This window comes from Anticarsia gemmatalis, unplaced genomic scaffold, assembly GCF_050436995.1.
Source record: "Anticarsia gemmatalis isolate Benzon Research Colony breed Stoneville strain unplaced genomic scaffold, ilAntGemm2 primary ctg00000049.1, whole genome shotgun sequence".
Classification (NCBI taxonomy): domain Eukaryota; kingdom Metazoa; phylum Arthropoda; class Insecta; order Lepidoptera; family Erebidae; genus Anticarsia; species Anticarsia gemmatalis.
The window spans coordinates 97,501-102,500 of NW_027466806.1; the positions used below are offsets into that span (position 1 = coordinate 97,501).

At 50.2% G+C, this 5,000-nt stretch overlaps 1 non-coding gene across 1 annotated transcript; it reads left to right on the plus strand.

Moving 5' to 3' along the window:
- The first annotated feature begins 2,101 nt into the window (after nt 1-2,101).
- Nucleotides 2,102-4,003, plus strand: LOC142986953 (small subunit ribosomal RNA). The gene has a single exon (XR_012960478.1). It is a non-coding gene; the product is annotated as a small subunit ribosomal RNA (ribosomal RNA).
- Nucleotides 4,004-5,000: the final 997 nt, after the last annotated feature.

A 5,000-nucleotide genomic window follows, 5' to 3' on the forward strand; every position in this document is an offset into this window, starting at 1 on the left:
CGAACCGAATAAACATCTAATACACTCGCTACACGCTCGCATGCGCATGCGCAGCCCGCGCGCTTTTAATACACGAACCAACCGCAGCGAGGTCTCATTGCATTGTTACGACGATGATGAATAATAAATAGCGTTAGTTAACCTCAAATCATTATACATACATACATAATAATAATAATAATAATATAACTCACCTTCATTTATTTTCCCCCGAGTTGTCCGAGTTGAGAGGTTTTCTCGCCCTCAAAGCGTGTGAGGGTGATGAAACTCACCCCAAGCTGAAAACATAAGTTTCGTTGCAACTCTTCTGCCCTCTCGGTGTCACTGAAAATCAGAACAGAACCAGAATCAATGTTTTGCCTTTTTTTTTTTTTTTTTTGGGACTGTGGTACGAAGGGGAACGGCGACGGGGGAGGGGGAGGGGGGGGGGGGTGATAAGACCGGGGAGGGGGGGGGGGTGCTCGCATGCACCCCCTCCTGCAATCAATATACGATCACACAATGACGCACCATAGCACTACCTCTACCCTCCCCCCTCCCCTCCCCTTAATCACCCACCGCCCCCTTGAACCCCTTTGCTCCCCCTCTCCCTCCCCGTCTACCCGCTATCACTGTAATAATACCCTGCCGATCCGACTACTGAAAAAACCCTCCTATATTCAGCAAATTAAGCCCCCCCCCCCCCCCCCGCTCCCCCCTCCCCTCTTGGCCTGGGGGGGGGTGAGGGGTGAGGCGTCGGAGGTCTGGGTAATTGTGTCATCGACAGGACAAAAACAAAATCCTGCTCGTCGAACACACATATGTATATTATTATGTACACACACACGGCGAAACGCGCAAACCCGACGACACAGACTCTACGATTTGACATATGTGTACAGCGGTGCGATCGTCATTTGTTTCACGACAAACGACGATCGGCGGCGAGTGCGAGCGCGAGATAGAGCTGTTTCACAACATAGAGTCAGTCTCCGTCGTTTGTTGTCTCACTTCGGCGACTCGACTCTGTGTTGTTGACGGGCGGCGGGCGCGCATCATCACGAAAAACACATATATATGCACCCCGAAAGAAAACAAAAAAAAACGGTGTGCATATATATGTGTTATGTGTTATAATCGTCTACGAATTGGACTGTGTGCTAGTGTTGTCATGTGTGTTTCTACTCTACACAGCAACATATGTGCACACACGAAGTAGTTGTACGATTATCACGAGTAGAGAGTGATGTATGTGCTTGACCGCGGCGGAGTGTTTTCGACGCGACGAATAAAATCTTTGCTATAAGAAAACACTCTCTCGACTCTCGTTCGTGTACCGTCCGTGAGTGTGCATTCGTTCGTTCGTTCGTTCGTTCGTTCGTTCGTTCGTGCGCCGCCGCTGTGCAGGCTAGGGCGACAACGCGTTCTTATTCGTTGTCCGCTCTATCATAAATATTTATCATCACTCTCGTTTGTTCGATAATAGAGAGTACGAGAAAGAGACGACGCTAGACTTTGCTACCTATGTATATATGTAATAAAGTCGCGTCGTTACAGACAGACAGGACGACTCGACTATCGTCGTCGTCGTCGTCGTCGTCGTTCGTCGTCTCTCGTATTCTCTCGGATAAAACGAGAGAGATAGATGAATCTCTTTAACTGTGTGGGCCGACGGACCGTTGTGTATGCACGAGTCCGTATAGAATCGAAGCGGTCCCGAGAAAAATTTTACTTACACCTCTATCTAGCGAGGCATTACTCTATAGACACCGGGCGGAATCGTGATTGTTTCACATCCGTATTGTGTTAAACGTTTTTTTAAATAAAATGTGAACGCGTCTCGGTACGAACGTTCCCAATTGGGGCCACGTCAGTGTGTCCTGAAAATGCAGGCGGGCAGCGGACGTTTGACGTGTTTGAGATACAACCGTTTCAAACGTTCGCCCGTCGGCGACCCCAAACTCTCTATGTGCGCACAACACTACATATAAATATTTATTTACATGTGCGTGTTGTGTGTACGTTTTACAGAGCTCGCCCGTAACGCGTCGGCGTGATCTAGGATCGTCGACGCGCGGGATCGACGGAGTGCGCGCTACGAGCGCGTGTTCTATTCGATAGCTCCCTGGTTGATCCTGCCAGTAGTTATATGCTTGTCTCAAAGATTAAGCCATGCATGTCTCAGTGCAAGCCGTATTAAGGCGATACCGCGAATGGCTCAATATATCAGTTTTGGTTCCTTAGATCTTACTCAGTTACTTGGATAACTGTGGTAATTCTAGAGCTAATACATGCAATCAGAACTCTGACCAGTGATGGGATGAGTGCTTTTATTAGATCAAAACCAATCGACGGAGGGCCCCGCGTCTGAAGTCGTTAATTTTGATGAATCTGGATAACTTTTGCCGATCGCATGGTCCAGTACCGGCGACGCATCTTTCAAATGTCTGCCTTATCAACTTTCGATGGTAGTTTCTGCGACTACCATGGTTGTCACGGGTAACGGGGAATCAGGGTTCGATTCCGGAGAGGGAGCCTGAGAAACGGCTACCACATCCAAGGAAGGCAGCAGGCGCGCAAATTACCCACTCCCGGCACGGGGAGGTAGTGACGAAAAATAACGATACGGGACTCTTACGAGGCCTCGTAATCGGAATGAGTACACTTTAAATATTTTAACGAGGAACAATTGGAGGGCAAGTCTGGTGCCAGCAGCCGCGGTAATTCCAGCTCCAATAGCGTATACTAAAATTGTTGCGGTTAAAAAGCTCGTAGTTGCATTTGTGCGCCGCGCTGTCGGTGCACCGCATCCGCGGTGATACTGACACGTCTGCGGAGCATATCGTCGGTGAGCCGGCGGTAATACGCCGGTTCAATATCAAAATCCTATCGCGGTGCTCTTCGGTGAGTGTCGAGGTGGGCCGACAATTTTACTTTGAACAAATTAGAGTGCTCAAAGCGGGCTCAAAATGCTGCTTGAATATTTCGTGCATGGAATAATAGAATATGATCTCGGTTCTATTTTGTTGGTTTTCAGAACTCCGAGGTAATGATTAATAGGGATAACTGGGGGCATTCGTATTGCGACGTTAGAGGTGAAATTCTTGGATCGTCGCAAGACGAACATCAGCGAAAGCATTTGCCAAAGGTGTTTTCATCAATCAAGAACGAAAGTTAGAGGTTCGAAGGCGATTAGATACCGCCCTAGTTCTAACCGTAAATATGTCATCTAGCGATCCGCCGACGTTACTACAATGGCTCGGCGGGCAGCTTCCGGGAAACCAAAGATTTTGGACTCCGGGGGGAGTATGGTTGCAAAGCTGAAACTTAAAGGAATTGACGGAAGGGCACCACCAGGAGTGGAGCCTGCGGCTTAATTTGACTCAACACGGGAAATCTCACCAGGCCCGGACACCGGAAGGATTGACAGATTAACAGCTCTTTCTTGATTCGGTGGGTGGTGGTGCATGGCCGTTCTTAGTTGGTGGAGCGATTTGTCTGGTTAATTCCGGTAACGAACGAGACTCTAGCCTGCTAAATAGGCGTCGTCATTTAGGTGTGCGTGGCTCCGTCACGCAACTCACTGGCGACGTATTAAAATTCTTCTTAGAGGGACCGGCGGCTTCGAGCCGCACGAGATTGAGCAATAACAGGTCTGTGATGCCCTTAGATGTCCTGGGCCGCACGCGCGCTACACTGAAGGAATCAGCATGTTCTCCCTGGCCTAGAGGCCCGGGCAACCCGCTGAAACTCCTTCGTGCTGGGGATTGGGGTTTGCAATTATCCCCCATAAACGAGGAATTCCTAGTAAGCGCGAGTCATAAGCTCGCGTTGATTACGTCCCTGCCCTTTGTACACACCGCCCGTCGCTACTACCGATTGAATGATTTAGTGAGGTCTTCGGACCGACACGCGGTGGCTTCACGGCCGTCGGCGTTGCTGGGAAGTTGACCAAACTTGATCATTTAGAGGAAGTAAAAGTCGTAACAAGGTTTCCGTAGGGGAACCTGCGGAAGGATCATTAACGTGTTGTCGTTGTTGTCGTCGCGCTGTTTTTGTTGTCGTTGTGCACACACAACACACACGATGAACGATGATGGACGATGATGGTGATGATAATATTTATATATCCTAAACACCCAAAACTCAAAAAAGAGACTCTGTTCGACGGTGGGTGGCGCATCTCGCGCCGCCACCCGACGCCACGGTCCTCCGTCGCTACGGGCCTGGCACCCTCTGCGGGAAAACGGCCCCGTTCAAGACGAACTTGGACAGGAGCGACCGCGACGAGAAAGCGGAACCTCCCGAACACCACATCTCCCGCCGCCTGAACAACGGCGGGATTCAGTGCTGGGCTTCTTTCCTGTTCGCTCGCCGCTACTAAGGAAATCCTAGTTAGTTTCTTTTCCTCCGCTTACTAATATGCTTAAATTCGGCGGGTGATCCTCCCTGATCTGAGGCCAACGATAAAAAAATGAGGCAGACGCGATATCCGTCAGCGTTACGACGACGCAACCGTCCCGGAGGAACGACGACGGCGTCGATGCGCTCTTCGGACGTCGAGTCCGCCTACTGTGTGTATTGCGCGAAGATCGCGACGATATTAAATCACTCACGACACATAACACGGTGCGTGCGTACACACACGCTCAACCCTCTCTATACATACACCGCCATGCGGCAAAAGTATTTCGAAGAGTCGAGCGCGCCGCTAGCGTATATGTGCGCGATATGAGATATTTCGCATATCATGCACTGTCCGCAGGCGAAGGACCAAGGAGTCTAGCATGTATGCGAGTCATTGAGATAATAAAACTGAAAGGCGCAACGAAAGTGAAGGCGTGCGCTTGTCGCGCGCTCAGGGAGGATGGAGCGTCGATCTCGGTCGATCTCTCGCACTCCCGAGGCGTCTCGTTTCCAATCCGTGAATGCAGGCGCGCTCTGAGCATAAATGCTGGGACCCGAAAGATGGTGAACTATGCCTGGTCAGGTCGAAGTCAGGGGAAACCCTGATGGAGGAC